The sequence below is a fragment of the Gorilla gorilla genome, chromosome 20, assembly GCF_029281585.2.
Source record: "Gorilla gorilla gorilla isolate KB3781 chromosome 20, NHGRI_mGorGor1-v2.1_pri, whole genome shotgun sequence".
Taxonomy (NCBI): domain Eukaryota; kingdom Metazoa; phylum Chordata; class Mammalia; order Primates; family Hominidae; genus Gorilla; species Gorilla gorilla.
In genome coordinates, this window is record NC_073244.2 from 45,176,400 (window position 1) to 45,200,567 (window position 24,168).

The following is a 24,168-nucleotide window of genomic DNA, read 5'->3' on the forward strand; positions in this document are numbered from 1 at the left end:
GCGCAACCACTTAGGAAAACACACGGCATCTACTAAAGCTGAACATATTCACTCTATGACCTAGCAGCTCCATTCTTAGTATATATCCAACATGAGTGCTATGTCCACCAAAACACATGTATGATAATGTTCATAGAAGTTTTATTCATAATAGCCAAAAACTGGAAACAACTCAAACGTCCATCAACAATAGAATGAATAAATAGATTGTATCCATACAATGGAATACAGTCGTGTGCCACTTAACGACGGATATACGTTCTGAGGAATGTGTCATTAGGTGATTTCATCGTTGTGCAAACCTCATAGTGCACTTACACAAACCTAAATGGCCTGGCCTTTACCTACCTATGCTATATGGTATCGTCTATTACTCCTAGGCCCCTAAATTAATTGCACAGGATGTTACTGTACTGAACACTGTGGGCAACTGTTACACAGTAGTAAGTATTGGCCAGGTGCAGTGGCTCATGCCTGTAATCCCAGCACTTTGGGAGGACGAGGCGGATTGCTTGACGTCAGGAGTTCAAGACCAGCCTGACCAACATGGTGAAACGCTGTCTCTACTAAAAATACAAAAATTAGCTGGGCGTGGTGGTGGGCGCCTGTAATCCCAGCTACTCAGGAGGGTGAGGCAGGAAAATCTGAAGCCAGGAGGCAGAGATTGCAGTGAGCCGAGACCTGTGCCACTGCACTCCAGCCTGGGCAACAGAGCAAGACTCCATCTAAAAAAATAAAAAATAAAAAAAATTAAGTGTTTGTGTATCTAAACATATCTAAACATAGAAAATGCATAGTAAAAATACAATATAAAAGATTTTTCAAAAGGTACATCTGTGCATGACACTTACAATGATGGAGCTTGCAGGACTGAAAGTTACTCCGGGTGAGTGAGTGAATGAGAGGTGAGTGAACGTGAAGGCCTAAGACATTACTGTACACTACTTTCAACTTTATAAGCACTGTACACTTAGGCCACACTAAATTTATTTTTTAATGTTTTTATTTGTTCCATAATAAATTAATTTTAGCTTACTGTAACTTTATAAGCTTTTTTAATGTTTGACTTTTGTAGTCTTGTAACACAGCTTAACACATTGTACAGCTGCAAAAAAAATTTCTTTCTTTATATCCTTATTCCATGAATCTTTTCTATTTTTATTTTAGTTTATTTTAGTTTATTTTTAGTTTTTAATATAAACACACACATAAGCCCGGGTCTACACAGGATCAGGATCATCAATATCATTGTCTTCCACCTCAACATCTCGGCCCACTAGAAGGTCTTCAGGGACAATAACGCTCATGGAGCTGTCACCTCCTGTGATCATAATAATGCCTTCTGGATACTTCCTGAAGGACCTGCCTCAGGCTGCTTTCCAGTTAACCTTTTTTATATAAGTAGAAACAGTATTCAAAAATAACAATTAAAACTATTGTTTTAATTGGCACAGTGGCTCATGCCTGTAATCCCAGCACTTGGGGAGGCCGAGGTTGGGCAGATCACCTGAAGTCATGAGTTCAAGACTAGCCTGGCCTACATGGTAAAACCCCGTTTCCACTGAAAATACAAAAAATTAGCTGGGCATGGTGGCAGGCACCTGTAATCCCAGCTACTTGGGAAGTTGAGGCAGGAGAACCGCTTGAACCAGGGAGGCAGAGGTTGCAGTGAGCCAAGATTTTGCCACTGCACTCCAGCCTGGGCGACAAAAGCAAAATTCCATCTCAAAAAATAAAATGAGTATGGTATAGCACATACACATACAAAATGCTTATGAAAGAAATCCAAGACTTGAATAAATGAAGAGACATGCCATGTTCATGGACTACAAGACTCAACACAGTAAAGACGACAATCAGCCCGAAAATGATATACAGGTTTAATGCAATTCCAATTGCATTGTTACTGAAGATACCGTTTGCTAGAGGGCATGAGGCTTTTAAGTTGGCACAGCTCATGCACCTGCTCAGTGCAGATCTTGTCTTCTTGTACCTGAGCCCTCTGCTGAGTTAACTGCTACAAAGCTTCCTGCTGGTGGAATGCCTGATTCTGCCTTGCTGGTGTGTGTGGTTCCTGCCGTGAGTCCTTCTGAACAGGCCAGTTGAATCAACGTTTTTTGTCTGTTTTTGTTTTTGAGATGGAGTCCCGCTCCATCACCCTGGCTGGAGTGCAGTGGCAAGATCTTGGCTAACTGCAACCTCCGCCTCCTGTATTCAAGCGATTCTCCTGCCTCACCCTCCCAAGTAGCTGGGACTACAGGTGCATGCCACCACACCTGGCTAATTTTTGTTTGTTTTTTTTTTTTTTTTTTTTTTTTGGTAGAGATGGGATTTCACCATGTTGGCCAGGCTGGTTTCAAACTCCTGACGTCAAGTGATCCACCCACCTCGGCCTCCCACAGTTCTGGAATTACAGGAATAAGCCACCGCACCCGGCCCGTGAATCAATGTTTAGTTGAATATAAGAAGGCCCCGGTGAGCATTGCAGAGTGGTGGCGACAGCAAACTAAACTTTCAGTCCCTACACTGCATTTGGCCAATGAACTATGAGATGACAGGGATAAGGAAGGAAATGTAGACGAGGCTCTGAATGCCTCGGTAGGAGGGTCCATTTGCCCAGCCCCTGGTATGGGAAGCTCTGCAGCCCACGATGGGGAGCAGATGTGGGTTGAAATGAAACCAAATTCATGCTAAGAGGAGAAACTGCTCAGTGTTCGTGAAGGGGACCCGGGTAGAAACCCACCTGCGGCCGGGCTGTGGGGACGGATTCATGTCTGGCTGGGATGGGTATTGGGGGTGGAAGGCGAAGACAACGGAATGACCCTGCAGACCCCGTGCTTGGGATGGGACTGCCACTTGACAAAGCAGGGGGACGGCCAGACTCACTCCAACTCCTCCAAACTCCAATTTACGGGGGAGAAACGTTTGGGAACCCCCAAGACCCTGTAGAGCCAAAGCAGACAGGCAAGGCTACAATGGCAACAGTTTAGTAGGATTTGGTGAAATCCCATTAAAACGTTAAAGAAAGCTCTCCGCGTGTGGGAAGGGGTGACCTAAACAGCATCCCTGAGTCTGAAAAGCTATGGGCTGAGGGTGCACAAGTCAATTGAACCCTGCGCTGGAGTCGGACCAGTGTCCTCTGCCGCCATCTAGTGGAAATACACAGGAATGCGGACATTTTCTAAAGTGACAGGAGATTTTTTAAGCAGTCATAAATAATTGTTTATTTTAAAGGTTTAAGCCATACCTTAAGACTGGATAAAACCCTTCATTTACACATGGCAGACAGAGGGAAAATACACTTTTTATAAAATGCTTAAACAACTTTCACTGTAGTAAGTTGGTTTGGTTAAAAACTATCATGTGATATCATTTCATGTAAAATATCTAGGCCGGAAAAAATGTATATATATCTAGGCCGGGCACAGTGGCTCATGCCTGTAATCCCAGCACTTTGGGAGGCTGAGACGGGTGGATCACTTGAGGCCAGGAGTCTGAGACCAGCCTGGCCAATATAGAGAAACCCTGTCTCTACTTTAAGAAAATATATATATATATTGGGGTGTGGTGGCACACGCTTGTAATCCCAGCTACTCGGGAGGCTGAGACATGAGAATCACTTGAACCCAGGAGGGGGAGGTTGCAGTGAGCTGAGATCGCGCCTCTGCACTCCAGCCTGGGTGACAGAGTGAGACTCCAACAGAAAGGAAGAGAGAAGGAGAGAAAAGAAGAGAGAAGGAGAGAAGAAAGAAAGAAAAAGAAAGAGAAAGAAAGAAAGAAAAGAAAAGAAAGAAAAGAAAAGAAAAAATGTTTAGAATTCACAGAATAAAAGGAGTATTGCATGCATTATAAAAATTAATGGCAAAAACTATTTCAGTTGCCCAGCATATGGGGGGACATCCCACTGGGGAATAGAAATAGAAATACAAATCCTGATGATCACCAAATGTACTAACTTCTTTTTTTTGTTTGTTTGGTTTTTGTTTTTCTGAGACAGTCTCACTATGTCACCCAGGCTGAAGTGCAGTGGTGTGATCATAGCTCATTGCAGCCTCAAACTCCTGGGCTCAAGCAGTTCTCCTGCCTCAGCCTCCCCAGTACCTGGGACTACAGGCGCACACCACCATACCTGGCTAATTTTTTTATAGAGACAGGGTCTCATCATGTTGCCCAGGCTGGTTTTGAACTCTTGGGCTCAGGCAATCCTCCTGCCTCAGCCTCCCAAGGTGCTGGAATTACAGGTATGAACCACCGCACCCAGCCTGAACTTGTCCTTTTTTGTTAAAGGTGTTAACCAAAGTCTTGGAGGTACACCACTGGCAAAAGTTTAACAAAATGCTTCTGCATGAGAATCTAACCTTAGGGTTAGTTCCCTGAAAGCATGTGTCAACTACGTTGCTAGGCAACATTGCTTAGAGTAAAAATGATCATTGGTACCTTGTACCTGGAATCACCAGGTAGTCGTATGTGGTATTTATACCAGTTTTTGCTTTCTGAGTGTGGAATTTTTGTAACTGGGCATGTCCCTTGCAGAGACCCTGGAAGCTATGTTTATGGAATTGTTATGGGATGGTCTCCTGTGAGGCATCGGGCTTTTAAATCAGGAACGCTGGAAGCAGTGGCTCATGCCTATAATCCCAGCACTTTGGGAGGTTGAGGTAGGAGGCTTGTTTGAGCCCAGGAGTTCGAGACCAACATGGGGAACATAGTGAGACTCCATCTATACAAAAAAAAAAAAAAAATTTAATTAGCCAGGTATGGAGGCATGCACTTGTGGTCCCAGCTACTGGGGAGGCTGAGGCAGGAGAAGCGCTTGAGCCCAGGAGTTAGAAGCTGTGATGAGCCACGACTGTGTCACTGCACTCCAGCCTGGGTGACAGAGTGAGACCCTGTCTCAAAAAATTTGATAAATCCATCATTTAGGGCAGCTCTCCTAAAGGCCCAGTGTAGATCTCGCCTGTCTCCTTGTATCTACTGAGTGAACTGCATCAAGGACACTAGATTAGAGGAATGACTACCTGAAGGAAGCCGCTTTGATAACAGCTAGGGCCCCTGCGCTTCATCCTTCTAAATACTCTGAATGTGACTCCTGGTCATCTCGTGAGTTTGAATAAGCCCAAGAAGACCACTAGTGGGGATTGCATAAGTTACATCAGCCAAAATGATTTTTCTTTTCTTTTCTTTTGAGACGGAGTCTCACTCTGTCTCACAGGCTGGAGTGCAGTGGCCCGATCTCTGCTCACTGCAACCTCCACCTCCCGGGTTGAAGTGATTCTCATGCCTCAGCCTCCCAAGTAGCTGGCATTATAGGTGCCTGTCACCACACTCAGCTATTTTTTGTATTTTTAGTAGAGATGGGGTTTAGCAATGTTGGCCAGGCTGGTCTCGAACTCCTGACCTCAAGTGATCTGCTGGCCTCAGCCTCCCAAAGTATTGGGATTACAGGCATGAGCCACCACGCCGGGCCCTCTTTTGTCTTCTTTAATTTGGAATGCTTCTTTAACTTTTTTTGTTTTTCCGTTCATGACATGGACATTTGGAAGAGTACAAGCCTATTGTTTTAGTAGAATGTCCTTCAATTTCGCTTTGTCTGATGTTTCCTCATAGTCAGATTCTGGGTTGGGGCTTCCCCCACTTTAGGGAAGTCCACTCTGATACCCTCCCCAAGCCTTGCTCTTAAGTTCACAGCCAAGGGGTCAAACCCATTGGAGCCTGCCCACTGCCACCTTCTGGAGCACAGGTTGGCAAATTTTTTCTCCGAAGGACCAGAGAGTAAATATTTTAGGATTTGCAGGCCAAATGGTCTGTGTCACAATTTGACTTTGCCATCGTAGCCTGAAAGCAGCTATAGATAACACATAAATGAATTAGCATGGCTATATTCCAATAAAATTTTATTTACAAAAAACAAGTGAAGGGCCAGATTTGGCCCCTGACTCTAACCCATTTCCCAGCCCCCAAAACCTCCAGAGTTCCATGCCCAAACAGCCTCCAGTCTGTTTCCAGGGTAGGCCTCTCTTTCCTGCATGCTGTATCCTGAGGGGCATCATATTGCCATGTGGGTGTATGTTTTCCCTAGACTAAGAGGTGGCTGGGTTTTGTTTTGCTTTGTTTGAGATTGAGTCTGGTGCTGTCGCTCAGGCTGGAGTGCAGTGGCACGATTTCAGCTCACTGCAACCGCCGCCTCCCAGGTTCAAGTGATTCTCATGGCCTTGTCAGCCACTGCACCCGGCCAAGGTGGCTGTTTTGAGGGCAGATGTGGATACACAAGCTGAGGTGTCTGCAAGAGTGCAGGTGAAGACTCAAGGAATCCTCCCACCGCAGCCTCCCAAGTAGCTAAGACCAAAGGCATGCATCACCATGCCTAGCTAATTTTTTAAAAAATTTTTAGAGGCCGGGTGCAATGCCTCACGCCTGTAATCTCAGCTCTTTGGGAGGCCAAGGCAGGCAGATCGCTTGAAGTCAGGCGTTCAAGACCAGCCTGGCCAAAATGGTGAAACCCCATCTCTAATAAAAATACAAAAAAAAAATAAATAAATAGCCTAGCGTGGTGGTGGACACCTGTAGTCCTAGATACTCAGCAGACTGAAGCAGGAAAATCACTTGAACCCAGGAGGCAGAGGTTGTAGGGAGCCAAGATCACGCCACTGCACTCCAGCCTAGGCAACAGAGTGAAACTCCATCTCAAAATAAATAAATAAATAAAATAAAAAATAAAAATAAAAATAAATTGTTTTGGCCAGGCGCAGTGGCTCACACCTATAATCTCATCGCTTTGGGAGACTGAGGCAGGCAGATTGCTTGAGCCCAGGAGTTCAAGACCAGCCTGGGCAACATGGTAAAATTTTGTCCCTAAAAAAAAATTTGCTTTTCCTAGCTGGCACAGGCCAGGTGTGGTGGCTCACGGCCGTTATCTCAGCACTTTGGGAGGCCGAGACGGGCAGATCACTTGAGGTCAGGAGTTCAAGACCAGCCTGGCCAACACAGTGAAACACTGCCTCTACTAAAAATACAAAAATTAGCCAGGCATGGTGGCACACACCTGTAATCCCAGCTACTTGGGAGTCTGAGGCAGTAGAATTGCTTGAGCCCAGAAGGCAGAGGTTGCAGTGAGGAAAGATTGTGCCACTGGACTACAGCCTGGGTGACAGAGCGAGACTCCATCTTGAAAAAATAAAAAAAAATTAGCCAACGTGGTGATGCATGCTTTTAGTCCCAGCTATTTGGGAGGCTGAGGTAAGAGGATTGCTTGAGCCTAGGAGTTCAAGGCTGCAGTGAGCCGTGATTGCATCACTGCACTCCACTCTGGGTGACAGAGCAAGACCCTGTCTTGACAAAAAAAAAATGTTTTTTAAGTTTCTGTAGAGACAGAGTCTGGCCATGCTGCCCAGGCTGGTCTGGAACTCTTGGGCTTAAGTGGTCCTCCCACCTCAGCCTCCCAAAGTGCTGGGATTATACGCGTAAGCCACCAGCCCAGCTACAATTCTAATTTTTCTTTTCTTTTCTTTTCTTTTTTTTTTTTTGAGATGAAGTCTCACTCTGTCACCCAGGCTAGAGTGCAATGGTGTGATCCTGGCTCACTGTAACCTCCGCCTCCCGGGTTCAAGCGACTCTCCCACCTCAGTTGCCCAAGTAGCTGGGACTACAGGTGTGCACCACCAGGCCCGGCTAATTTTTATATTTTTAGTAGAGACAGGGTTTCACCATGTTGGCCAGGCTGGTCACAAACTCCTAACCTAAGGTGATCCACCCACCTTGCCCTCCCAAAGTACTGGGATTACAGGCATGAACCACCGCACCTGGCCTAGAATTCTAATTTTTAGACATTTAGACACATGGTATGTCATCTCCATTTGCACTTTGCCCCTGCCCATAATGCAAGGGGCAGCCTGTGTGAAAGCACAAACGCTTCTCAGAACAGCCTTAGCCAGGCTGGCCTGGTCCCCACAGATGTTCACCAGGGAAGGGAGTCTGCAGGCTGGCTTCTATCTCCACATCTCCCCTGGGAGAGTCCGGAGCAATTCCTGGGCCGTGCCTCCCAGCCTCCCCTTGCCTGCAGCCACTCAGCTCAGCACCAGACCCCAGCCTTGGTGCTCAGCTTCTCAACAACAGAGCAGAGAAGACCCCAAACTGGCCAGTTCCTCAGTCTTCCCACCCTCTATTTCTGGAATCTCTTTTCTCTTTCCTTCTTCCTTTTTTTAATATACATTTAGAGGGTATAAGTGCAGATTCCTTAAATACATATATTTCGTCATAGTGAAGTCTGGGCGTGTAGTGTACCCATCACCCAAATAATGAACAATGTACCCAACAGGTAATTCTTCAACCCTCATCCCCCTCCCACTCTCCCACCTTCTGGAGTCTCCGATGTCTATTATTCCACTCTGTATGTCCATATGCACCCATTGTTTAGCTCCCACTTATAAGAATACACAGTATTTCACTTTCTGCTTCTAAGTTATTTCTGTTAGAACAATGGCCTCCAGGCCAGGAATAGTGGCTCATGCCTGAAATCCTGCACTTTGGGAGGCCGAGGCGGGTGGATCACCTGAGGTCAGGAATTCAAGACCAGCCTGGCCAACATGGTGAAACCCTATCTCTACTAAAAATAAAAAAATTAGCCAGGCATGGTGGCCCACACCTGTAATCCCAGCTACTTGGGAGACTGAGGCAGGAGAACCACGTGAATCTGGGAGACGGAGGTTGCAATGAGCCAAGATCGTGCCACTGCACTCCAGCCTGGGTGACAGAGCAAGACTCCATCTCAAAAAAAAAAAAACCCAAAAAAAACAAAAAAAAAAAACAATGGCCTCCAGCTCCATCCCATGTGGCTGCAAAATACATGATTTCATCCTTTTCTAGGGCTGAGTAGTATTCCATGGTGTACATATACCACGTTTTCTTTATCCAGTCCTCCGCTGATGGACACTTAGATTGATCCATGACTTTGCTATTGTGAACAGTGCTGTAAGGAACATACGAGTGCAGGTGTCTTTTTGATATGATTTATTTCCCTTTGGGTATTTACCCACAGTTGGTTTGCTGGATGGAATGGTAGTTCTATTGTTAGTTCTTTGAGAAATCTCTATACTGTTTTCCATAAAGGTTGTACTAATTTACATTCCCACTAACAGAGTACAAACGTTCCCTTTTCTCTGCATCTTTGCCAACATCTGTTGTTTTTTGTGGAATGTCTTTTCTTTATAGTCGATCTAATTTCCTTTAACCTTTTGATATATGAACAACAAATTCATCCCTTGTGGCATCATTAAGACCTTTGGAGGTTTCTTGCTCTCCTTCTCTCATTCATTGAACACACACACCACCACCACCCCACTACCATGACTACCCCATCTCTGCCATCTGATCAGCACAGGGCCTGAAAGCACATTCCCTGTACCCAGAACACTATGAAGCAACAGGATGTTGTAGGAGTTACCATCCTACCAACACTACTGCATGCTCACGTCCAAGATGCTTTGGAATTCCAGCTAACAAAGTAACACCAATATGGTACCCAGGTCGCATAAGCACTCAAGTGTATCCAGAAAGATGAGCAATTCTTTTTTATATATATACTTTAAGTTTTAGGGTACATGTGCACAACGCGCAGGTTAGTTACACATGTATACATGTGCCATGTTGGTGTGCTGCACCCATTGAGCAATTCTTTAAAATGTGATCCCATGAAATATTTCTAACTTTTCACAATCTCAGAAAGTAAGTGACAGCTATTGCTCTAAATATCACTTTCAATAATATAGTACTTGTAGCAAGGCATCCTATAATCTTAAGAGCTACTGCTATGTAATTTACATAATTATTATAATATAGTAACTGCTCTTTTCATTATTTTGCTCAGTGTTTTTACTTTTATCCTAAAATTGCTTTCCATAAACTCCAAAAGTTGTTTCTTTTAATACTTTCAGTCTCTAGAGAAAAAGCAATTTTATGAAAGTGTTTTGCAATAATATATTGATTAATTATTCTATCATTTTATTTGCCAATAGTTACACCCATTCCTTAGCATAATTTACTTATTTATCTCTTCATTGACTCAGGCCACCATCAGAACACATAATTATTCACGATAAGAAGTTGGGCAAAGCAGGAATTTTGCACACAAAGAGGTAGAGCTGAATCAGATATTGAGTACATTAATTTCTTTTGTAACTGGGTGCTGTAATAAGAGAGCTGAGGCTTGGACTTTAAAACTTGTGGTACAAATCTTGACCCAGCCGTCAACCACCTCAAGTCAAGACTATCACCTTCCCCAGCCCTTAGTGCCCCCACTATCAAGAGAGGAACTTGGTGATACTGGTTCCTGTACAATACAGGTAGTATGACGATCAAGTGATAAAATGCTTATAAGAGAGCATTAATACCGGTGACATCAATGTGCTAGTTGTTATCTCATGACATGCAAAGTCTTCTCATTGGATCATGATTCCCAATACTGTCATGGCATTGCTTTCCTTTGACAGATTGTGATGGTTGATTTTTCATGACAACTTGGCTAGGCTAAGGGATGCGCAGATCACTGGTACAACATTATTTCTGGGTGTGTCTGTGCAGATGCTTCTGGAATAGATTAGCATTTGAAACAGGTGACTGAGTAAAGATTACTCTCACCCATGTGGGTGGGCATCATCCAATCTATTGAGACCCTGAATAGAACAAAAAGACAAGAGGCCAGGCATAGTGGTTCACACCTGTAATCCCAGCATTTTGGGAGGCCAAGGCAGGAGGATTGCTTGAGGCCAGGTGTTCAAGACCAGTCTGGGCAACAGAGTGAGATCTTGTCTCTACAAAAAATTTAAAAATTAGTGTGGCGTGGTGGTGAGATGGGATTTGTTCCCCTGACCTTGACCCCCTTCATGGGCGATAACTGGAGTGGCTCATTTCGCTCAGCCTGCCGCTGGCCACTCCTTGCAAGAGGGAGCATGTGAGCAAGCGAGTGTGGGAACCAGAGGGAACAAACGCTAGAACCAAGTTCTGGCGGGAGCAGGCTCTGTATGGGCCTCACAGCAGCATCCAAGCCCCTGCCCTTTTCGCACCCAGGTTCTTGTCCGGCATCCAGGAAGGATCAGGTTGCATGAACGGATTGAAGGGTAGCGTATGTGGGGTATCTTACTGGGTGATGGAAGTGGCTCTCAGAGGGATGGGAATTGGAAAGGGGATGGTGCGGGAAGAAGGTGGTCTTCCCCTGAAGCCACGCCATCTGAAGTTAGCTGTGTCTTGCAGAGATCCGGCCACTGCACTCCAGCCTGGGCAACAGAGCGAGTCTCTGTCTCAAAAAAAAAAAAAAAAATTTCAACAGAATGATTAAAGATGTTAAATAGCCAGGTGCAGTGATTCATGCCAGTAATCCCAGCACTTTGGAAGGCTGAGACAGCAGGATTATTTGAGGTCAGGAGTTCAAGACCAACATAGAAAGACCCTGTCTCTACCAAAAAAAAAAAAAAAAAATTTAGCCAGGCTCGTGTTGGTGTGTACTTGTAGCCCCAGCTACTCTGAAGGCTGAGGCAGGAGGATCACTTGAGATCAGAATTTGAGGCCACAGTGAGTTATGATTGCACTACTGTACTCCAGCTCAGGTGACAGACAGCAAGACCCTGTCATTAAATTTAAAAAAATAAAAAAAAAAAGATGTAAAGTAGAGGGTGGACCGAAAGGACAAATACTGTAGGACCAATACCACTTATATGAGGTTCCCAGAGGGGTCAGATTCACAGCCACAGTAGGCAAGATGGTGGTTGCCAGGGGCTGGGGGAAAGGGGAATGAAGAGTTATTGTTTAAATTGGTACAGAATTTTATTTGTGTGTTTGTGGCTTTGTTTTTTGTTTTTGCTTTGTTTTTGTTTTGTTTTGTTTTGAGATAGAGTCTTTCTCTGTCACCCAGGCTGGAGTGCGGCGGCATCATCTTGGCTCACTGCAACCTCTGCCTCCCAGATTCAAGTGATTCTTGTGCCTTGGCTGCCCCAGTAGCTGGGATTACAGGTGTGCACCACCGTACCAGGCTAATTTTTGTATTTTTAGTAGAGACAGCATTTCACCATGTTGTCCAGACTGATCTCGAACTCCTGAGCTCAAGCGATCCACCCGCCTCAGCCTCCCAAAGTGCTGGCCGTGCCTGACTGGGGATAGAATTTTAGTTTGGGGAGATAGAAAAGTTCTGGAGACAGATGGTAGTCATGGTTGCACAATAATGTGAATGTATTCAATGCCACTGAACTGTACACAGAGAAGTGGTTAAAATGGTGATGTTTATGTTATGTGTATTTTATCATACGCACACAAAAATAAAGGGTAGCAGTAACGGACGAAGTGAAGCAGAGGCTGACAGGGACTGGAATGGCCATGGAGGGGAGGTGGAGAGGGGAATAGCAGCCAAGCAGGGAGCAACCCATACTTTGGGACCACCAAGTGGCTCATGCCCCATAAATTCCCAGTAGAGCAAAGGGTAGAAGTAAGACACGGAGTGGAATCTTCCTACACCCTGACCCTCACCCATCTCACACAGCAGCCATGTAGTAGCTTGACATGCATCCGCCCCAGAAAAGTTGCAGGGGTTCTTCTGTTAAAAAAAAAAAAAAAAAAAGAGGCCGGGTGCGGTGGCTCACACCTGTAATCCCAGCACTTTGGGAGGCCGAGGTGGGCAGCTCACTTGAGGTCAGGAGTTTGAGACCAGCCTGGCCAACATGGTGAAACCCTGTCTCTACTAAAAATACAAAAATTAGCCAGGCGTGGTGGTGCACACCTGTAATCCCAGCTACTCAGGAGGCTGAGGCAGGAGAACTGCTTGAACCAGGGAGGTGGATGTTGCAGTGAGCCACAATCGCACCATTACACTGCAGCCTGGGCAACACAGCAACACTCTGTCTGAAAAAAAAAAAATCAAATGTCTTAAAACACCCACAATCTTGTCATGTGGAGGTTCACCAATGTCTAGAGAATGGCTTCCTTCCTGATCACCCTAAGTGAAGTCCTCCAGTGAATGAGTCCACTAAAAATACAGAGGCCCTCAACAAATGATTTATGACATCGTTCTCACATACATTCCAATATGGTGACTTTGATGAAAGTCTCCAACATGCAAGACTCACACTAAGATATGCAAGCAAAAAGCAGGACGAGGAGGCAGGGACATCTTCATGCTGTGTAACTGTCAGCACAGCCAAACCCACACATAGTCAGAACCAGTAGCACATGTGCATAACGGGCCCACCCTACCATGCACACAGCCTGGACAGCAGGCCTGCGTGGAGCAAACAAAGATAACTCAGGAATAGAAAAGAACTTTAAAATATCTCTACGTACTTGGCCTGTGAGCTAAATCTGCATTTATCATAGCTGGAAATCAATAGACAATCTCCAAAATGGATGAATCAAGAACTGGTGATGATGGGATACTACTCAGCCATTAAAAAAAAAGAAATTGCGTCATTTCACATGTAACCCCAGCACTTTGGGAGGCCAAGATGGGAGAATTGCTTGAGGCCTGGAGTTTGAGACCAGCCTGGACAGGAGAGGGAGACCTCTGTCTCTAAAAAAAGAAAAAGACATCATGTCTTTTGCAGCAACATGGATGGAACTGGAGGCCATTATCTTAAATGAAACAACTCAGAAACAGAAAGAAAAATGCTGCATGTTCTCACTTGTAAGTGGGAGCCAAATAATGTGTACACATGGACATAAGTGCGGACTGATAGACACTGGAGACTAGGAAAGGTGGGAGGCTGGGAGGAGAGTGGATGATGAGAAATGAACAGGTACAGGTTGGGGGCAGTGGCTCATGCCTATAATCCCAGCACTTTGAGAGGCCTAGTTGGGTGGCTCTCTTGAGCCCAGGAGTTCAAGACTAGCCTGGGCAATAGGGCAAAACCCTGTTTCCACAAAAAATACAAAAATTAGCTGGGTATGGTGGTGCATGCCTGTAGTCCCAGCTACTTAGGAGACTGAGGTGGGAGGATTCCTTGAGTCCAGGAATTCCAGGCTAGAGTGAGCAGAGATCATGCCACTGCACTCTAGCCTGGGCCACAGAGTGACAGCCTGTCTCAAAAAAAATAATAAAAACAAAAAATAACAGGCAAAATGTACTTTATTCAGATGATGGGTACACTAAAAGCCCTGACTTCACCATTATTCAATAGATCCATCTAACAACACTGCACTTATACCCCTAAAATTAACACAAATTTAAAATAGGACCAGGTGCAGTGGTTCAGGCCTGTAATCCCAGCACTACAGGAGACAGAGGTGGGTGGATCACTTAAGGTCAGGAGTTCAAGACCAGCCTAAGCAACATGGTGAAATCCTATCTCTACTAAAAATACAAAAATTAGCCAGGCAAGGTGGTGCATGCCTGTAATCCCAGCTACTCGGGAGGCTGAGGCACAAGAATTACTTGAACCCAGGAGGTAGAGGTTGCAGTGAGCCTAGATGGGTGACAGCGAGATCCATCTCAAAAAAATAAAATAAAATAACTAGTGATGTAACCCTATTATTTCCATGCAACAATAACCACCAGGAGAAACAGCTGAAGGAACTAAATATGGTTGCCTCCATAGGACCACGGCTGGGGAGAGAGAGGCCGGAATGATCTCCATGCATCATAAACCCTCCTGCATAATTTGATTGTTTAACCTTATGTATGTATTAGTGATACTTTGATTTTTAAAAAAATTGTTCCAAAGAAAATGACTAGAAGGTTTTTTCTCCTACAGCACTGTTTCATTCTGGAATCTTCCAATTAAGCTTTTGGCTAAACACATAAATATGATAATGATAATTATTCAGGAATCAGGAGGTTTGTAAAAACATTGTACCATTAGAGTAATCAAGCTCTGCTCTAACACATCTTGGCTTTTTGGGATAATTAGACCACACTGGAGGCCCAGATGGGGTGAATGAGAAAGCCATGGGTGTCTGCCACAGAGTAACAAGAAAACATCACACAAACCTACTCAGCTGGTAGTTTGAAATCTGCATGTTAACTTAGTACACAAGGAGAAAGGAATAAAAATACTTGGATTTAGGGCAAAACATTTCACTTTAAAAACTAAGCGTAGAACATGAGTGCAGTAATTAATGTCCTACATAACTTATTTTAAGCCCTTGTGTTAAAATTGACTCTTTTGGCTGAGGGGAGGGGACAGGTCTCACTCTGTCCCCCAGGTTGGAGTGCAGTGGTGCAATCACAGCTCACTGCAGCCTCGACCTCCCAAGCTCAAATGATCCTCCTGCTTCAGCCCCCCACCAAGTAGCTGGGACTACACCATGCCTGGCTAATTTTTGTAGAGACGGGGTTTTGCCATGTTGCCCAGGCTGGTCTCCAACTCCTGGGCTCAAGAGTTCTGTCTGCCTTAGCCTCCCAAAGTGCTGGGATTACAGGCATGAACCACCAGGCCTGACCTAAAACAAAATCTTTAAAGCTAGAAGTGATTTCTTCTATATGTTCCATTTGTTTAAAAATTCACCTCCTACTGTGAGCATAATACCAAAAAAAACAAATTTAACCTATTAATTCATCTAACCAAGATTTATTGTGTTCCTACTCTGAGCCAGGTCAAGTTGGCACTAAGAATGCAATGGTGAGACCAGGCACGGCAGCTCATGTCTGTAATCCCAGGACTTTGGGAGGCTGAGGTGGGTGGATCACCTGACGTCAGGAGTTCGAGATCAGCAGCTATCTCAGACAGCAGATCTCAGCAGTGAGAAGTCTCCTGAACTGAAAAATATCTAGGCTGAGCTGCAGTGAGAAGGCTTGACGGGGAGAATCTGGGAGAAGTTTCATGTGGTTTCTGGAATACAGGACAAAGGCTTGGAGGGGCGAGGCACAGTGACTCCTGCCTGTAATCCTAGCACTTGGGAAAGCGGAGGCAGGCAGATTGCCTGAGGCCAGAAGTTCAAGACCAACCTGGCCAACATAGTGAGACTCACCTCTCTATTTATATTTAATCATATTATATGATAATGAAATGGTTTGGACCTGTATTCCCACTCAAATCTCATGTCGAGTTGAAATCCCCAATGTTGTAAGGGGGGCCTGGTAGGAGGTGATCAGATCATGGGGGTAGTTTCTAATGGTTTAGCACCATCCCCCTAGTGCTGATCTCATGATAGAGTTCTCAAGAGATCTCCACGGCTGTTTAAAAGTGTGTGAGCGGTGGTTCCTGCCTGTAATCCCAGCACTTTGGTGGGTGGATCACTTGCAGTCAGGAGTTTGAGACTAGCCTTGGTAACAAGATGAAACCCCATCTCTACTAAAAATACCAAAATTAGCTGGGCGTGGTGGTGGGCACCTGTAATCCCAGCTACTTGGCAGGCTGAGGCAGGAGAATCGCTTGAGCCCAGGAGGCAAAGGTTGCAGTAAACCGAGATTGCGCCACTGCACTCCAGCCTGGGCCACAGAGCGAAAATCCATCTCAAAACAAAACAAAAATTGTGTGACACCTCCCCCCACCATTATTTCTGCTCCATCCACATAAGACACGCCTGCTTCCCCTTCCCCTTCCACCACAGCTGTAAGTTCCCTGAGGCCTCCCCAGCCATGCTTCCTGTATAGCCTGCAGAACCATGAGCCAATTAAACCTCTTTTCCTTATAAATTACCCAGCCTCAGGCATTTGTTTCTAGCACTGTGAGAATGGACTAATACCGACAATATAAAAAATATTTTTAGGCTGGGAGTGGTGGCTCAAGCCTGTAATCCCAGCACTTTGAGAGGGTGAGGCAAGCCGATCACCTGAGGTCAGGAGTTCAAGACCAGCCTGGCCAACATGGTGAAACCCTGTGTCTACTAAAAATACAAAAACTAGCCGGGTGTGGTGGTGCACATCTGTAATCCCAGCTACTTGAGAGGCTGGGGCAGGAGAATCGCTTGAACCTGGGAGGCAGAGGTTGCAGTGAGTCGAGATTGCACCACTGCATTCCAGCCTGGGTGACAGAGCAAGACTCCGTCTCAAAATAAATAAATAAATATTATTAAGTTAAGGCTTGGAGGGACTAGAGAGACAGAAGCGGGGAAGGTAAACGGGAGAGACAAAAGGCGAGACCAGACATTTAAGCAAGTGCCAACTCACACAGAATTTTGTAAACAACATAACCCAGGATATTCCAAGAGAAAAGAGCAAGGAGAAGCTGTTAAAGCCATTGAAGGCTTTGGGGATGGAGGGGAAGTACAACAGACTGAATGTTTATGTTCCCCTAAAATTCATAAATTGAAATCTTAGCCCTCAAGGGGATGGTATTGGGAAGTGGGGCCTTTAGAAGGTGATTAGGTCATGAGGGTCAAGCCCTCATAGATAAAATTAGTGCCTTTAGGGTCGGGCGCTGTGGCTAATGACTGTAATCCCAGCACTTTGGGAGGCCTAGGCAGGCGGATCACCTGAGATCGGGCATTTGAGACCAGCCTGACCAACATGGACAAACCCCATCTCTACTAAAAATACAAAATTAGCCAGGTGTGATGGCGCATGCCTGTAATCCCAGCTATTGAAGAGGCTGAGGCAGAAGACTCGCTTGAACCCGGGAGGCGGAGGTTGCAGTGAGCCAAGATCGTACCATTGCACTCCAGCCTGGGCAACAAGAGTGAAACTCCGTTTCAAAAAAAAAAAAAAATTTAATGCCTTTATAAAAGAGATTCTGGCCAAGCATGGAGGCTCACAAATGTAATCCCTGCACTTTGGGAGGCCAGACTGGGAGAATCACTTGAGCTAAGGAGTTTGAGACCAACCTGGGCAATATGGTGAAACACTGTCTCTATTACATTTTTTTTTTTTTTTTAAATAGCAGGGTGTTGTGGTGAATGCCTGTAGTCCCAGTGACTATGCACGAGGCTAAGGCAAGAGGATTGCTTGAGCCCAGAAGTTTGAGGCTGTCGTGAGCCATGATCACACCACTGTACTTCAGCCTGGGTGACACAGCAAGACCCTATCTCAAAAGAGAGAGAGACGGCCAGGCGCGGTGGCTCACACTTGTAATCCCAGCACTTTGGAAGGCTGAGGTGGGAGGATCACTTGAGGTCACAAGTTCAAGACCAGCCTGGCCAACATGGTGAAACCCTGTCTCTACTAAAAATACAAAAATTAGCTGGGCCTGGTGGTGCACGCCTATAGTCCCAGCTACTCAGGAGGCTGAGACAGGAGAATTGCTTGAACCCAAAAGGTAGAGGTTGCAGTGAGCTGAGATGGAGCCGCCGCACACCAGCCTGGGTGACAGAACGAAACTCTGTCTCAAAAAAAAGAGAGAGAGACCCAGAGAGATCCCTTGCCCCTTTTGCCATGGGAGGTTTTAGCAAAAAGACAGCCATCTATGAACCAGGAGACAGTCCTCACCAGAAACTGAATCTGTCAGCCTCAATCTTGGATATGAGAAATAAATTTCTTTTGCTGATAAGCCACTGGTGTGTGATATTTTGTTACAGCAGCCCAAATGGACTAAGATGTGGGGTGGGCAGGGAGTCTTGAGGGACAGGTCTGGCATCATCAAATTTGCTTTAGAAATATTATTTTCAGGCTGGGCGTAGTGGCTCATGCCTGTAATCCCAGCACTTTAGTAGGCCAAGGCCAGCGGATCACTTGAGGTCAGGAGTTCAAGACCAGCCTGGCCAACATGGCAAAGCCCCATCTCTACTAAAAAATACAAAAATTAGCTGGGTGTGGTGGCACACACCTGTAGTCCCAGCTACTCCGGAGGCTGAGGCAAGAGAATTGCTTGAACCCAGAAGGCAGAGGTTGCAGTGAGCCGAGATCGCAACACTGCACTCCAGCCTGAGCAACAGAGAGAGACTCTGTCTCAAAAAAAAAGGAATTTTTATTTGCTCAGAAAAATTAATTATAGATTAGTTTCCATTATTTTGATTACTTTCCAATCATACATATCTTATCAATTTCTATTGTTCATTGTTAGGGTAGTTGGACAAATATTTGAGAAACGGTAAGGATAATAAGACTAATTGTAGAATGCTATTAAGTTGACAAAGCACTTAGTCATGCTTTTACTGCATTTACTTAGGAGGCAGATGGTATAGACAGATTTGCACCTGGTGCCACCATTCTTCTGCCCTGTGTCCATGGAAGGCACTGGTAATTGATCACGGTACAAGCTCCTGATGTCTCAGACACAATCTCAGAATCCTTCTCAACACAAATTTCCAGGCAAGCAGTGTCATCTGCTTAAGTTGTCACTTGACGAAAAATTATATTTGCCATCCTAAAATGGTTTAAAGCACCCACATTGTGGAATTATAACAACTTGATTGAAATCCATGACTTCCACCTTAATACTAGATCTAAGTTACTTGACTTCTGCTTTTGAGTTGGGGGTGTGTGTGTGTGTGTGTATGTGTATGGTTTTTGTTTCATTTTTTTTTTCTTTTTGAGACAGAATCTCACTCTGTTGCCCAGGCTGAAGTGCAGTGGCATGATCTCAGCTCACTGCAACCTCTGCCTCCTGGGTTCAAGCAATTCTCCTGCCTCAGCCTCCTGAGTAGCTGAGATTACAGACATGCATCGCCACGCCCAGCTAATTTTTGTATTTTAGTAGAGACAGGGTTTAACCATGTTGGCCAGGCTGGTCTCGAACTCCTGACTTCAAGTGATCCACCCGCCTCTGCCTCCCAAAGTGCTGGGATTACAGGCATGAGCCACCTTGCCTGGCTGGTTTTTGTTTTTTGTTTTTGGGGGGTTTTTTTGAGACATTCTCGCCCTGTTGCCAAGGCTGGAGCGCAGCACCACGATCACAGCTCACTGCAGCCTTGACCTCTTGGTCAAGTGATCTTCCCAGCTCAGCCTCCTGAGTAGCTGGGACTACAGGAATGTGCTACCACGTACAACTAATTTTGTTTTATTTTTGTAGAGCCAGGTTCTCACTATGTTGCCCAGGCTGGTCTCGAACTCCTGGACTCAGGCAATCCTCCTGCTTCAGCCTCCCAAAGTGCTGGGATTACAGTCATGAGCCACCATGCCCGGCTAGTTTTCTCATTTTAAAATTAGACATAAAGACATGTAACAGAGGGCTGCTCTAACTAAATTAAGAAGCAGCAAACTATGAAATTTTACCATCTATGTCTTTAACTATACCAATTCAACGATCCTGCCTTGGCAAGAGAGAGTAAGAGAAAGATAGGAATTAGTAACAATTCCACTCAATGTGCATGCATCCCAGAGCACGTATGGGATGGGCGACACCTTCCCTAGCAATGGTTATTAGTCTCATTTTCAGAGTGTCTCTCACAGAATAAGAGGTTCACCCAATGAAAGTGGGTCTGTTGTTCGAAGGGACATATTTTCCAAAACACATGGCCCCCAAATGCAAGCCAAGAGCATTATATATTGCTTAAATGAAGGACCAGCAGTCTATCTCTACTTTAGAGAAAAAAAACTAGCTAGGAGGTCCTCCCTAAGGATATAACAGATATGTTCCTAATGGATTTAAATATGGCCAAAGGCTGGGTGTGGTGGCTCACACCTGTAATCCCAGCACTTTGGGAGGCCAAGGCCGGTGGATCACCTGAGGTCAGAAGTTCAAGACCAGCCTGGCCAACATGGCGAAACCCTGTCTCTACTGAAAATGCAAAAATGAGCCAGGCATGGTGGTGCATGCCTGTAATCCCAGCTACTCGGGAGGCTGAGGCATGAGAATTGCTTGAACCTGGGAGGTGGAGGTTGCAGTGAGCAGAGATTGTGCCACTGCACTCCAGTCTGGGTGACAGAGCAAGACTCCATCTCAAAAAAATAAATAAATAAAATAAAAATTAAAAATGAATATGGCCAAAAAAATCTTTCAAATTCCTCTTCCAATTAGGCTGTAAATATCTAAATAAGCCACCAGTTTTGCTGTAAAGGTGGGGGAAAACAGATAAAGTAAAATATCATACTGATTTTTCAGATATCATAAAATAGTCTAAAGGAACTAAATTCTAGAGAAAGAGGACAAGGCTTCATAGGTAGGAACAATTAGGGATCACTGGGGGCATTTGCCAAGTCTGGGCATGGGCAGGCAGAGGATGGGCCCTGCCACAGAGGATGGGGCTCTCCTTGGCTAAGAAGAAACCACTGATTCTTTAAACATCTCTACGGGCTGGAGCAACAGATGGAAATATCTAAGAACTCAAAACACAGCGCTAGTCTTCCATTTTTGCTAAGTGGGTTACAGTGCAGGAGGCTGGGTCTTCTGTCTTCCTCATTGAAAGACAGACAGAAAACTCCACTAACTCTTCATGCTCGGGTCCAAAATTCCACTAGAAGAAGGGGCCCACAAGACACACAGATCACATCTTGCCCTTAAGACATTTAAAATCCAGGTGAACAAAAACTAACTAAATCTGCAATTCATCCAACCCCAATTCAGCTCCACTCTTGATTGGATCTGACTGATCAGCTCCTCATCCTAATTGACTGGCAAGAGGAAAGGGCTTGCCCTCTCCAGGGAAAAAAATATTTACTTCAGTCACTTTTGTTCTTTACAATGTCTAGAATACAGTATCTAGCTAGACACAATATTTGGCATAAAATTAAAAATTATGAGATGCAAAGAAGCAGGAAAATGTGATGCATAATCAAGAGAAAAAACAACCAATACATGCAGATTCTTATATGACTGAGATGCTGGAATTCACAGATAAGGACTTTATGATAATTACTATAAATATGTTAATGAAATTAGAGCATAGACAAAATGATAAGAAGATGAAGATTTTTTTTTTTTTTTTGGTGACAGAATTTCACTCTTGTCGCCCAGACAGCAGACAGGAGTGCAATGGCATGATCTCGGCTCACTGCAACCTCCACCTCCCGGATTCAAGCGATTTTCCTGCCTCAGTCTCCCCAGTAGCTAGGATTACAGGTTCCTGCCACCACGCCCAGCTAATTTTGGTATTTTTAGTAGAGATGGGGTTTCACTGTGTTGGCCAGGCTGGTCCTGAACTCCTGACTTCAGGTGATCCACCTGTCTTGGCCTCCCAAAGTGCTGGGATTACAAGCATGAGATACTGTGCCAAGCCAACAAGATGCAGATTTTCAACAGAAAAATACACTCTCTTTAAAAAGATAGCTGGACGTGGTGGTGTGCACCTGTGGTCCCAGCTACTTGGTGGGGCTGAGGTGGGAGGATCCCCTGAGCCCAGGAGGTTGAGGCTACAGTGGGCTGCGCTCGCACCCTATACTCCATCCTGGGTGACAGAGCAAAAGCCTGTCTCAAAAAATTAAAAAAGAGAGAAATCCATTAATCTGGGGATCAAGTGTACTAACACTAAGGTGAGATGCAATCTCAGGATAAGACTTTGGAGTATTGCTTACCATATATATATTTTGTTTGTTTGTTTGTTTGTTCATTTGAAACGGAGTCTGGCTCTGTCACCCAAGCTGGAGTGCAGTGGCGCCATCTCAGCTCCCTGCAGCTCCCTGCTTCCCAGGTTCAAGTGATTCTCGGGCCTCAGCCTCCTGAGTAACTGGGATTACAGGTGTGTGCCACCATGCCCTGCTAATTTTTTGTATTTTTAGTAGAGACAGGGTCTCATTGTGTTGGCCAGGCTGGTCTTGAACTCCTGACCTCAAGTGATCTGCCTGCCTCGGCCTCCCAAAGTGCTGGGATTGCAGGCATGGGCCACCACGCCTAGTCACTATATCTGATTTTTACTGGTTTCCAGAAAGAACTAATCGTGCTGTTCCAAGAAGTGAAGTTAGCCAACAGGATCTACTTCCTCTTTCAATCCAAGGCCATGCTCCTCCCAGACAACCCCAGCCAACGACAGAATACAGCAGGGGTACTAGGGCCTAACCATTTCTGTTCCAAAGAGCCATCTTTGCTCCAGGGCTTCCTGTTGGGTTGGCCAAGACGTTGTCAGATCTGCAGTACGGCCTGGGGCTCTCCCTGCTCAATCCTGCTTCTTCTCCGTTTTACCTTTCCCAGGCATTACCTCCAATAAACCTCTTAACTCTGGCTCAGCATCTAATTCTGAGAAGAACCAACAGACACATATGGCTTTAGAACTCAACCTGTGGACTGGCCTCCCAAAGTGCCTGTAATCCCAGCACTTTGGGAGGCTGAGGCATGTGGATCACTTGAGGTCAGGAGCTCCAGACCAGCCTGGCCAACATGGTGAAAACCCGTCTCTACTAAAAATACAAAAATTAGGTGGGTGTGGTGGTGCATGCCTGTAATCCCAGCTACTTGGGAGGCTGAGGCACGAGAATCGCTTGAACCCAGGAGGTGTAGGTTGCAATGAGCCGAGATCATGCCACTGCACCCCAGCCAGGGCCATAGAGCGAGACCCTGTCTCAAAAAGAAAAAAACTCAGCCTGTGTAAGATGTGTCTCCTCCACTGTGTGTAAGATGACTGACCCAATACCAAGCACAAAGTAGATTTTGTGTACTTTACAAAGTATACAATACCAGCAGATGTTAGGTATCTTTCTCTTTTGCATCATTTAGGATATGTGTTTGCTGGTCAGGAGAGACTCAAAATAACACTGCCACAAATAGTGTCACAAAATTACTGGACTTCTAGCTGATCCTGTGAAATAGTCAGATAAGTGAGTAAAGCCATCTTGGACCCTCTAGACCAGGCAAGCTGCCCTCAATGATTCCAGTTGAGGCTACATGGAACTGAATTGCTTAGTCAAGCCTGATCCATGAAATTGAGAGGTATAATAAAGTGATAATTGTTTTAAGTCACTGAATTTGGGGGTGGTTCCTATAAACAGAACACATCTCCTAACTAATACAGAGACAAAAACTTACCTTAAAAGTTTATATCTAGGCCGGGCACGGTGGCTCACGCCTGTAATCCGAGCACTTTGGGAGGCCGAGACAGGCGGATCACGACGTCAGGAGACTGAGACCATCCTCGTTACCACAGTGAAAGCCCGTCTCTACTAAAAATACAAAAAATTAGCTGGGCATGGTGGCGAGCACCTGTAGTCCCAGCTACTTGGGAGGCTGAGGCAGGAGAATGGCGTGAACCCAGGAGGCGGAGCTTGCAGTGAGCCGAGATCGCGCCACTGCACTCCATCCAGCCTGGGCGACACAGCGAGACTCCATCTCAAAAAACAAACAAACAAACAAAAAATTTTATCTAATACCATGGTACCATAGCATTTGGAAATTACTGCTTTCCTCCTTTATTTTCATATGTTGTTTGTTTGTTTTTTCCTTTTAAGAAAGT